Source organism: Mastomys coucha, unplaced genomic scaffold, assembly GCF_008632895.1.
Source record: "Mastomys coucha isolate ucsf_1 unplaced genomic scaffold, UCSF_Mcou_1 pScaffold14, whole genome shotgun sequence".
Taxonomy (NCBI): domain Eukaryota; kingdom Metazoa; phylum Chordata; class Mammalia; order Rodentia; family Muridae; genus Mastomys; species Mastomys coucha.
This window is the reverse complement of record NW_022196896.1, coordinates 136449828-136463118: the sequence shown is the minus strand read 5'-3', so window position 1 is coordinate 136463118 and position 13291 is coordinate 136449828. Positions and strand designations below refer to the sequence as shown.

At 38.6% G+C, this 13291-nt stretch overlaps 1 long non-coding RNA gene across 1 annotated transcript in view; it reads right to left on the bottom strand.

The window, feature by feature from the left end:
• Positions 1 to 2188: 2188 nt before the first annotated feature.
• Positions 2189 to 13291, bottom strand: part of LOC116088901 — a 33186-nt gene continuing 22083 nt past the window's right edge. Inside the window, exon 3 of the long non-coding RNA XR_004118072.1 lies at positions 2189 to 2555. This is a non-coding gene — a long non-coding RNA (uncharacterized LOC116088901). The remainder of the gene's footprint in view (positions 2556 to 13291) is intronic.

The following is a 13291-nucleotide window of genomic DNA, read 5'->3' as shown; positions in this document are numbered from 1 at the left end:
TCAGAGAAGGGCTTCCTTTTATCATGGGACTAAAGTTGGACCAGTCATTGGTTAGTAATTCTCTCAATTTCTACTACTACTTTACATCTGCACATCTTGTAGGCAGGACAAATTATGGGTTGAAGGTTTTGTTGACGTCTTGTTGTCTCCATCTCTCTACTGGAAGTCTTGCCTGGCTACAGGAAGTGGCCAATTGAGGATCCATATCTCGTATTGCTAGTAGTCTTAGCTAGGGTCACCATCATAGATTCCTGGGAGTTTCCATTGTCCTAGATTTCTAGCTCATCCCATAGATGCCCCCCAACACACCGATTCCAACACCCTCCATCTTCCCCACACTTGATCTCTCCTGTTCCCTTTACCACCTTGCCTCCCACTCAGTACCCTCCCTTCAACCACCTCTGATGTCTATTTTGTTTCCCCTTCTCAGGGATATTCAAGCATCTTCCTTTGGGCCCTCCTTGTTAGTTTCTTTGAATCTATAGGTTGTAACATGGTTATCCTGTATTTTATGGCTAACATCCACTTAAAAGTACATATACCATGCACATCTTTCTGAGTCTGGGTTACCACACTCAAGATGAACTTTTGTAGTTCCATCCATTAGCCTACAAAATTCACAATAACATTGTTTTAAATAGTTGAGTAATATTCCTCCATTGTATAAATATACCACGTTTTCTTTATCCATTCTTCTGTTAAGGGATATCTAGTTTGTTTCCACTTTCTGCTATTACAGATAAAGCTGCTGTCAACATAGTTGAGCAAGTGTCCTTGTGGTATGATGGAGTATTTTGGGGATATATGCCCAGGAGTGGTATAGATTGTGGACTCCCTCCCCAAAGCCCGGACAGTAAACAGCAACCATTTGGGCCCCAGCACAGAGCTGTCTGCCTGCCCGTTGAGCGAAACCTAGCTCCACCCCCACAGAGCAAGAAGGAAGTAACTGATTGGACTGTTACACTGATGTACTTTGGGGAAAGGGTTTTGCCCCAGGTATTTTACCTGTTGCGGGAACAAAGGAGATGCATTAAATTCAAGATGACTGAGTGACCAGACCTCGTGTCGTCTAATGTTTTATTTTCCCACATGGGTAAGGTATAGTATGGCTAGCCTATCTCTTCTATCTCTTTCAATCTCTTTCTATCTATTTATTACTCCTATTACCAGAAGAACCCTTTATTTTATTTACGTTGGTGCTGGTTACCAACAATAGATGAGTCTTGAGGGAGAACTATTCCCAGTTTTCTGAGAAACTGCAAACTAATTTCCAAAGTGGTTATACAAGTTTGCACTCCCACCAGCAATGGAGGAGTGTTTCTCTTAGTCCATATCCTTGCTAGCAGGTACTGTTCATGGAGATCTTAGCCATTCTGAGGGTTATAAAATGGAATCTCAGAGTTGTCCTGATTTGTATTTCCCTGATGGCTAAGGATGTTGGAATTTAAGTGTTTCCCAGCTGTTAAAGAGTCCTTTGTTGAAAATTCTCTGCTTAGATCTGTATTCCATTTTTAATTTGGTTATATGGTTTATTGATATCTAATTTCTGTGTCCTTCATATATTTTGGATATCAGCCCCCCTTTCAAATGCAGAGTTGGTAAAGATCTTTTCCTATTCTGTAAGCTGTCATTTTACCCAATTTACAATGTTCTTTGCCTTACAGGAGCTTTACAGTTTCAGAAGATCTCATTTGTTAATTATTGATCTTATGCCTGAACTTTTGGTGTTATGATCAGAAAGTTTTCTCCTATGTCAATAGGATATTCAAGGGTATTCCATATTTTGTCCTCTATTAGGTTCTGTATATCTAGTTTTATGTTTAAGTCTTTGAACCACTTGGACTTAAGTTTTGTGCAGGGTGATAGACATAGATCTATTTGCATTCTTCTACTTGCAGACAACCAGTTAGATCAGAAGCATTTGTTGAGACACTTTATTCCATTGTATACTTTTGGCTTCTTTATCAAAAATCAAGTGTCCATACGTGTGTGGGTTTAGTTCTAGGTCTTCAATTTGATTACATAGATCAATTTGTTTGTATTTATGCCAATACCGTGTGGTTTTTATTACTATTGCTCTGTAGCACAACTTGAAATGAGGGATGGTGATACCTCCAGAATTTCTTTTGTTCTGATGTCTTCTTCAATTTCTTTCTTCAAAGACTTGAAGTTCTTTTTTGTGTGGGTATTTCACTTACTTGGCTAGAGTTGCACCATGATATTTTATATTATTTGTGGCTATTATGAAAAGTGCCATTTCCTTAATTTTTTCATCATGACTATTGTTTGTATAAAGGAGGTCTACTAAAATTTTTGAAATAACTTTGTATCCAGTCACTTTGCTAAGAGTATTGATCATCTGTAGGAATTCTTTGGTAGAAATTTAGGATCAAATATATATACTATTACATCATCTGCAAATAGCAAAACTTTGACTGTTTCTTTTCTGGTTTGTATCCCCTTGATCTCCCTTAGTTGTCTTATTGGGCCATGCTTCCATGTTTTCTCCACTACTCCTCTTAAATCCACATTCTTCTTTCACAGGGTTAGGAATCCTTGAAAAGAACAAGAAAACAGAAACAGAAGAATCAGCCATCTAGCTCTAGATACCTCAAATTCAAAGACATTCTGAGACATGAATCTATGGATTTCCAACAAAGAGGAATCCTAGCATATTTATTCCACTATTAGAGACAGGCAGATGAGAATAACACATTTAAAACCAGGTCTGGAATCTGTGATTCCCATGTAGAAAGAGGGTTATAGAAGCAGAGTGAAATAAAAAGAATCTGACTAGATGAGCTGGTGACACCTGTGACCCCAGTACCTGGGAGGTGGAAACAAGGATCAAGAGTTTGAAGACAGCCTGGTCTACATAACAAAACCTAGTTTCAGTGTTCTCCCATCAGTGCATCCTCAACTTGAAGACAGTCTATTCTGGATCAACAAGGAGAAAAATAAATAAGTCTTTCCCACTTTGAAGCAAATAAAAAGAAGATATGTGAGAATGACCTCCAAACTAGCATAACACTGCTATGATGCTATACAGATGGGTATAAAATTTAAACCTGATTTGAATTCAGCTTCAGCCTTGGAAGAGGAATTTCCTGAACTATAGTGAAACAAAAATATCCTTAAAAAGAACAGAAACCAGCTTGCAATCCCACCAGCAATGAAGGAGTGTTCCTCTTTCTCTACAATATTGCCAGCATCTACTGTCATCTGAGTTTTTGATCTTAGCCATTCTGACTGGTGTGAGGTGGAATCTCAGAGTTGTTTTGATTTGCATTTCCCTGATGAGTAAGAATGTTGAACATTTCTTAAGGTGCTTCTCAGCCATTCAGTATTCCTCAGTTGAGAATTCTCTGTTGGGCTGGAGAGATGGCTCAGCCGTTAAAGGCTAGGCTCATAATCAAAAATATAAGAGAATTCTCTGTTTAGCTCTGTATCCCATTTTTAATAGGATTATTTGGTTCTCTGGAGTCTAACTTTTTGAGTTCTTTGTATATTTGGATATTAGCCCTCTATCAGATATAGGATTGGTAAAGATCTTTTCCCAATCTGTTGGTTGCTGTTTTGCCCTACTGACAGTGTCCTTTGCTTTACAGAAGCTTTGCAATTTTATGAGGTCCCATTTGTCAATTCTTGATCTTAGAGCATAAGCTATTGGTGTTCTCTTCAGGAAATTTCCCCCTGAGCCCATGTGCTTGAGGCTCTTCCCCACTTTCTTTTCTATTAGTTTCAGTGTATCTGGTTTTATGTGGAGGTCTTTGATTCACTTGGACTTGAGCTTTGTACAAGGAGATAGGAATGGATCATTTGCATTCTTCTACATACTAACCACCTTTGAGCCAGCACCATTTGCTGAAAATGCTGTCTTTTTTCCACTGGATGGTTTTAGCTCTTTTGTCAAAGATCAAGTGACCATAGGTATGTGGGTTCATTTCTGGGTCTTCAATTATATTCCATTGATCTACCTGCCTGTCACTGTACCAATACCATGCAGGTTTTATCACAATTGCTCTGTAGTACAGCTTAAGGTCCTTCATTGCTGGTGGGATTTCAAGCTGGTACAACCACACTGGAAATCAGTTTGGCCATTCCTCTGGAAATTGGACATAGTACTACCTGAGGACCCGGCTATACCATTCCTGAGCATATATCCAGAAGATGTTCCAGCATGTAATAAGGACACATGCTCTACTATGTTCATAGCAGCCTTATTTATAATATCCAGAAACTGGAAAAACTCAGATGTCCCTCAACAGAGGAATGGATTCAGAAAATGTGAACATTTACACAATTCAGCTATTACTATTCAGCTATTAAAAACAATGAATTTATGAAATTCTTAGGCAAATGGATAGAGCTGGCTAATATTATCCTGAGTGAGGTAACCCAATCACAAAAGAACACACATGGTATACACTCACTGATAAGTGGATATTATCCCAGAAGCTCTGAATACCCAAGGTCCAATCCACAAACCACATGAAACTCAAGAAGAAGTAAGACCAAAATGTGGGTACTTTGATCCTTCTTAGAAAGGGGAACAAAATACCCATGGAAGGAGTTGCAAGGACAGAGTATGGAGCAGAGACTGAAGGAAGGACAATCCAGAGACCTGGGAATCCTTCCCATATACAATAACCAAACCCAGACACTGTTGTGGATGCCAGCAAGTGCTGGCTGACAGGAGCCTGATATAGCTGTCTTCTCAGAGGCTTTGACAGTACCAGATTAACACAGAAGTAGAGGCTCACAACCATCCATTGGATTGAGCACAGAGTCCCCAATGAAAGAGCTAGAGAAAGGACCCAAGGAGCTGAAGCGCTTGCAGCCCTTTAGGATGAACAACAATATGAACTAACTAGTACCCTCAGAGCTCCCGGGGACTAAGCCACCAACCAAAGACTACATATGGTGGGACTCATGGCTCCAGCTGCATATGTAGCAGAGGATGGCCTAGTCAGTCATCAATGGGAGGAGAGGCCCTTTGTCATGTGAAGGTTCTATGCAACAGTATAGGAGAATGCCACAGCCAGAAAGCAGGAGAGGGTGGGTTGGTGAACAGGGAGAGGGGAGAAGAAACAAGGTTTGGTTTTTTGTTTGTTTGTTTTTTTGTTTTGTTTTGTTTTGTTTTTTCTGGAGGAGAAACTGGGAAAGAGGATATCGTTTGAAATGTAAATAAAGAAAATACCTAATAAAAAAATAAAGAAAGAAAATAGAAACAAAAGGTTTGTGTATTATTGTTGAAATTAAAGCTGAAGACCCACTCAGGTTTGCAAAGGGTCCCATGTTAGTTTGACCTGTTCTCAGTACTGAATTCAGGTGATCCCAGATTCTGCATGTGAAGCTAGATAATGCACTAAGATCACTGCCAATTGAATGAATGTCATTGCATTTAAGAAATCACTTTGTGAATAATGTAAAAGGATAAAATTTCTAAGTTTCCAGTACATACAGGTTACACGTGTTTGTCTGTCTGTGTGTGTGTGTGTGTGTGTGTGTGTGTGTGTGTGTGTGTCTGTGTGTGTCTCTCTGTGTGGATCATTTCTTACCATCTTCTTTTAAAGAAAGGTACTCTACTGGCTGATTTTGTGTGTCACCTTGACACAAGCTGGAGTTATCACATAGAAAGGAGCCTCCCTTGAGGAAATTCCTCCATGAGATGTAGCTGTAAGGCATTTTCTCAATTAGTGATCAAGGGGGGGAGGGCCTAGCCCATTGTGGGTAGTGCAATTTCTGGGCTGGAAGCCCTAGGTTCTATAAGAGAGAAAGCTGAGCAAGCCAGGGGAGGCAAGCCAATAAGTAATATCCCTCCATGGTCCCTGCATCAGCTCCTGCTTCCTGACCTGCTTGAGTTCCAGTCGTGGCTTCATTTGGTGATGAACATCAATGTGGAAGTGCAAGCTGGATAAACCCCTTCCTTCCCAACTTGTTTCTTGGTCATGATGTTTGTGCAGGAATAGAAACCCTGACTAAGAGAGGTACAAATACATGTCTTACTTTAAAATATATCACATAATCCTGCAGATTCCTATACATACATTACCAAAAATAAATTATAAGGAATAAATGTTAAGATCCACTATAATGGAAGACAGTTTACTCCCTAACAAAGCAGTGAGAGAAAACTTATAATTTATTCCACCACTGACATAATGTAAAAGGTCAAAGGTCTAGACAGTCTCTCAGCAGCTGAAGCCAACTTTAATCAGAGGTCTTAGAACAATTAGATACCACAGACATGATCTTAGAGAGCTCAAAGGATTTTAACTATCTCTTTCTCTTCAACAGTATTTAATTGGTATATTTATAAGCTCAGATTTCAAGAAGTCAGTGTTAGTGTTGGGCTAACCGGAAAATCTGAAAGGCACATTCAAGGCTGAGTGTTAGTAGAAGATGGTAAAGGTATCTTCTCTGGATGCAGAGAAATGAGAGGTTTTTAATTATGAGAATTGAAAATATCCTGCTTTCCTACATCTGCTATTACCATAAACCAGGGAGTTTAACTTAACAAAAATGTGAAGTGTGATAGCTCTGAAAGTTGGAAATCCACATGGATCTCACTGAGTTAAAATCAAGGTGCTACCAAGGCTGAATTCTTGGAGAAGCTCTGTTACATGTGTTTCTTTTCTTCTTTCCAGCTTCTAGAGAATGCTAGAACTGCCTGTGATGTTTCCTCTATTTTTAGAGGCATCTTAGTGTGGTGCTCATAGTGTGACATCCATCACTGATGTGCCTATTTGAAGGACCTGTGTGAACAAGACAGTCTTGTCACCTCAACAGTCTTACCTCAGGCACACCTGCAAAGGCTCTTTGTCATGTAAGGCAGCACTCCAGGTGGCAAGGATCAAGATGTGGTCATGTGTGAGAAAACACAAATCAATTCTGCTGCCATGAGTACTCTTCAGAGCAATACAAGACTGTTTACACGCTTACAGTCACAAGAAGCCAACTGCTGAGGCAGTGACCTCAGTCCTCGATCACCACACAGTACCATTCAGTGAGGATGGCTGGTTGTCTCTCCATCAGTGGCTTAGTCCTGCTCTGCTGAGTCATTATGATATTGGACCAGCCATCTTAGCCAGAATCAATTGTTATACAAAGTAGTTTAAACTATACTTCAATAAAGCAGCTTCCAGGAGGAAAATTATAGCAATGCTAAGAAGCAAGGAAAAAGTATGCCTCCAATTTCAGCTTCATTATATTTTCCATTCTCACTACTGCAGTTTGTTTTTTTTTTAAAAAATGAAAGAAAGAGGGAGAGAGAGAAAGAGAAAGAGGGGGGGTGTTTAATCAGCCTACATCTACTGGCTTCTTTGCAAACCAAACCAAACTTTTTTCCTTTGTAAAATAAAATCTAATAAAAATTCTCCGTAAATCCACTCTTTAGGGAGAAGGTATTTCAAAGCCAGAAAAAAAGAGTGAGTCTCTCAACCCAAGCAAATATTCATAGGAGAAAAGATGGGTCACCTTTTAAGATTAGACTTTAGAAATATTTCAATCAGGTAGGATATTGAGTAGTGAATGGTGTTAGTAGTGAGTGATTCATAGAAATGTCCAGCCATAAGTGGTAGATGAATCAAAATCATAGGCTGAGTTAAGATATCTGAGGGGGGGACCACACTGGACTTCCACTTTAAAGGACTTGATGCCAACTGCTTGGTGAATTTGGTGAGCTCTCTAATAGGTCTTACCCAAACTCAAAATTAATATCAGAAACAAACAAAAGTAACACAGTAAAGATTAATCACAGCTATGGAGAAAGCAGCTCAGGAAGCAGCACTCCCAGAGCATGCTGATCTTGAACAAAAAGTCATAACACCAGAGATGAGTGTGGTGAACCAATGCTTATCAAGGCTGCCATAAAATGTTCCGCAGATAGAATAAGAGAATCTGGGAATTTATTTTTTCAGTTTTGAGGTCTATAAGTCTAAAATGAGGTATTGATAGGTAGTTTTCCCATTCCTCCCTGCTTCATTTTGTTCCTGGACTTCTGAGACAAAAAGCCAGAGCTCTAGGAGTCCCAAATGAGAAGGCTTGGACATCTATCTTAATATGATAATTAAAGAGTTAGGTAATGGTGAAAAGCAGAAAAAGAAGATTTAATCAATATGTACATTGTGAAGAAAGGAGTCTAGAACTACCCCATCCCAGCCCCCACAGTCTATCTTTATGTCACAGACACAAGCTTTATGTTTAAATATGGAGAAATACACAGGACAAGAGACATGCATCACTAGTAGTCATGGTCAAAGTATAAAATGCCAACTATTATCTCAGTTCTGATTTGAAAGACAGCTTTAAAATGTCCTTATTGTTTGAAAGGAGCAGCCTGTTTCCTATTAGACAGTACTCCAACCCTACATTACCCTGCTAGCATAGAGAATTGCCTTTATTGGGGGGATAATGTTCCTGGGATCCAAGGTTACTGTAGGTTTAGGATAATGGCTCATCTTGTCGCTTTGTCCCTGAAGGGTAATAAGGTGGTTTAATATCATGCCACCTGTTGCTAGATTAATGTCTCCTTGAGTCATTAACGTATGATATGAAGTCCAACAGGAATCTAACCAAACTGAAGAATGTAGATACAAAATAAAGGCAGAAATATCAGAAATCCTGGCTCCTGGACCTTATAGGCTCAAGAGGGAGTCAACGCTTTTTAGCAAAAAACAGTGTGCAAGTGCCTATCAGCATTCTCAGACAAGACTATGATAAGCGAAGACTAGGTTTTCTGACTCCTCGTTATTGCCTGCATCCTCTGCAAAGGGATAAAGATGAACTGAATCACAGCAGTGTTGATCACAGACAACAAAAAATGAACCAACCAGGCCAGCAAGATTTCTGCCACCACACAATAAAACATCATTTTTCCTTTATGCCTCCTGGATTTCTCATGTGGCATTTAAAAGCCTCTGCCACACTAGGGTGCAAACACCTTTTAAAAACTTCAGTACTTTTTAGGATTTTAACAGCTCTGCTTATGCTATGGTCTTGAGAAGTCTGTAAGGAGCTTTACCTGGGAAGGGACAGGATCAGTTATGCATGACCAAGCACCATTGTGTGCAAAAGATTAAAGAGAAGCAAGCAAGCTTAAGGAAGATCACCTTGGAAAGGAGGCAGTGGAGCAGGTCCAGAAGTGTGATGTCACCTACCACACCAGATACAGTCAGATGGAGAGAAATGTATGGCAGAGCTCTGCACAATTAGACACAGTTGTACTGAGTGATTAGTTGAACAAAAGTGAGATTTATGAGTTACTCTTTGTGTTGGGCAAGAAGGGATCATAGTTTATGGAAAATGAATCAAGAAAAAGTAGTTTGAGGAGGATATATTATGGGTACAGATTTAAACCAAGTAGGAAAATTGAATATATATATATACATATATATGTATATATATGTATATATATGGTATTTGAATATATAACTCTGGAAATAATCAAGAGCATGGGACTGGGATATAGATCAATCACCTAAGGGCCATAATTAGACACATAAAATATATTAGAAATAAAATACCTAAAGGGAATGCACATTATAAGAAACCACAAAAATAATGCAAAAGTAGTAGCAAGTGTTCTTAAACATAAGACCTCCATATCAAACTTCCTCAAGTAATGTCAAACAGGAAGTGAAGAAAGTGAGGAATGAAACAGAGGTCCCACTCTCCCCCTATGACTTGACATACATCTTAAAGGGTCTCTCAGGTTCCAACAGCACCAACTAGGACCAAGCTTCAACATATAAACTCTTTCTGTGCTACTTGTTATTTGAGCAGTCACATTCAGCCATTGCAAGAAAGTTCTCATTTTTGGATGCAGCCTGTATGTAGTTTCCCACTGGAGAACGTATTGATCAGAATGTTACAGCCTTCTAACCCCTTTGCAACATTCAAATATTTATTAATAGTTCATAGAGTTCAAAGTTCTTATGCAATTTGTTGAATATTGTCTCTGTGTCTTGTGATTCTTAATCTTTATAGCTGCAGAATCATTCTGGATATTGTAAAAGACAACTTGTTATAACAGTTCTGACCAATAAGGGTACTGGGAAATTTAGTTGATATCTGAAGTCCTTTGAAATATTTGGGATTTAGCCTAATCTGGCTGTCTTAACAGTGCAGGTCTTTTCATGTTTCCTTATCCCTAGAGTATAGTTGTAAATCCACTCATCTTCTATCTGTCCTTGCTGTTTTCTTTATTACTTTTTCTTTCAGAGAATACAAATTCAGAAGCCTTCCGCCTTCATTCTCTCCCTTTCTGAAGATTGACAAGAAACAGTGTTGATGCTGTCTTTTGCCAGAGGGCCCAATATAAAACAAATAAAAGCAGACACCACATCAGTTTTATGAAATGCCAGCATTAGAAGTTTCTTTATCCTTAACTCTCCATAACAGAAAAAAACAATTTTGATACATCTCAATGTACAAGGAAAAACAAGCTGCCTTCATACATCAAAGATACTGCATTTCCTAATGTCCTATTAGCACATTTTTATTTTTGATTAAGACATTAATGAGTTCCTGTGGAATTGTGACGTCTGTTTTCTTACCTGTTATTTGTTTTTCTACCTTCTTGAGAATTTTTAAGTTCTGTGAGGGAAATTTGAAGAGATTGTGGAATAGTCAGGTCACACTCAGATTTATCTCATCTTTATTTGCCAGAGAAATATTGGAGCCCCTGAAGATCAGCTGGCCCTGTGATATTCTTCCTTTTACAGCATCTCCCTTGGTGACATCATTTAATGTTGTAGGTTGAATGAAATCTCCCAACTCCAGGCCCTGGCACGAAAGGGATTTGAAAACCCTTCCACTCCAAACCTCTAGAAATATCAGACAGTGTATACAAAAATCATTTTCAGTGTATGTTCAAAGAGACAGAGGATGCCAAAAATTGAGAGGAAAATAGGCCCCCAAGTGTCAGAAAATAAGCCAATGATTATTTTAAAAAGTATCTAAAAACAGATCTCTGGCAGGAGACCTAAGAAGAAATTTTCAGATGTATGGTGAAAATTTGGCAGAATAATGAGATGAGGCTGATGTGTATACACACAAAGGAAATCACTGACACAACCCACTGAGGGTTGATGGGCTAAGCTGACAAGTTAGAACAGACACAACAATCCAAGCACCTGAGTAATCAGCTTCACATGCATATAATCCCACATCAAGCAGTCAAATAACACATTTTAAGTAAACAACTAAAAGTTTATAAAACTTAACTCTGTTTGCTTCAAACTAACTTTCCATGAGTATGGAAAGGTCTATTGACACAAACCAAATCATGGCACCATAGAACATGAAAAATGGACTACAATTTTAGAAGTAGGCAAGATACCAGCATGATAGAGATGTGACTACAATGTGAAATATAAAAGATGTGGTGGAAAAGTAAGAAATTTCAATTGGAAGGCAATGCATGCCAGAAATGGTGGGACAGATTAGAATCTCTGATAACATACAGGAATGTCAAAACCTAGTGCTACTTAACTCATTGATGTTAAGAACAAACTGCTGAAAACGTATTAGTTTATCCCACAAATGAGTATGCTTAGAAGAAAGGTGACAATCACAGCCAAAGTATAAAACTGGATCATCAGTCTATGTCCATATTGAACTGCTCCCTAAAGCTAACAGCAATCACTGACTTTTATTTTCCTTCACTTCTAATGTTTAAAGCACCATTGGGTTAATTGGTTCTTTCTCTAAAACACATCCTAAACATGACTTCCCTCCATCTTCACACCTACCACCGAGATTGACTTTCTCTATCACTCAAGAGGACCTCAAAAACCTATTTTATCTGTAAAATCCATTCACCACATAGATGCCAGGCTAATTTGTATCTGTTGTAAACCAAAACAAGAGCCATCTTCACTCTAATCCTTACAGTAATTTTCAGGTTTTTTTTTAAAAAAAAAAATTCAAAGCTTTTAAGCACTATCTACAAGCCCCTAGTGATCCAGCCTTGTTCTGACTCCCAGACTTGAGCCTCGTTTATCATACCGTGGTCACACTGGCCTTCTCTCAGTTCTTGGATTTCTGTAAGCCTTTTCCCCTATTGAGACTTCAACATATTCTTATGCTTTGTCTGGCTAGAAGTTCAGATTTCTGCTGAAATGTCAGCCTCACTAACCACTCTCAGAAATAACCTCCCTATTCAATCACTCAGTCTCGTTTACTTCTACCTCCCGGAAATCATTAATCATAATTGGAAGTCACATTACTGTTTGATGTGCTTGCTTACTTTCACTTGACCTACTAGCAGGTAGGTTCTTGGAGAGCAGGAAATTTCTCCATCATATTCATTGCTGAATCTCTTGACCTTCCTACATTACCATACAGAGGAACTCAGTAAATATCTTTGAATAAACAAATGAACCTAACCTACTACTATCCACAACATGACTTATAGCCCACAAGATTATGACAATTGGTCTGTAGTTAGATAAATATAGAAACTCTGATAACAGTTTGACATGCCCTTGATTATTCCTCCAATAATTTTTATTATTTTTTTTTTTTTAGTTTTACAAAAGTATTGCCTTGGAATCTAATTAGTAATTGTATGTGCATGTGTGTGAATATTTGTGTTTACATAGGTGTACATATACATGAATTTGAGTGAATATCAGGGAACAGGGTCTTGTGTTTGTCCTTGGGCACCATTCATATTAGGTTTCAAGAATGGTCCCTCACTGTCCTGGAGACTGCTAAGGAGGTTAGCTAGGCAGCACACCTCAGGGATCTACCCATCTCTGTGCCTGCACCCTTAGCACTGGGGTTACAAGCACACACCATGCCTGGCTTTCCTTAAATGTGTGTTCTATAGATAAAGTTCAGATCCTCATGCTTGCATGGCAAATATTTTTCAGCTATCTCTGGCACTCTCAAGTTAGTCATTTTAAGCATAATCTTTCTTCACAGATGGTTTGAAAAACGCTAATCTAAACAATAACTGGATTAGAAATTGGCTCTCTCTATCTGCTTTTTCATTACTGAACTTACTAAGTATTCAATAAAATTCTGATTGTCAAATACACAGATGCCCCTGAGTTAGACTACAGATGAACCAAGACATATACTATATCCTCAAGAATTTTCCTAACTCTTGAGGGAAAACAGGTCCCTCATAATTATAATCCAGTAATACAAGATCATATAATAAGAACCACAATGAAAAGAAGGAAAAGCATCTCACACTCATTAGAAAGATCACTATGGAGGAGAGATGATGCTGAAAGGGAAGGATTGCCAGATTGCCAGATGGCCAGATAAACAAGGG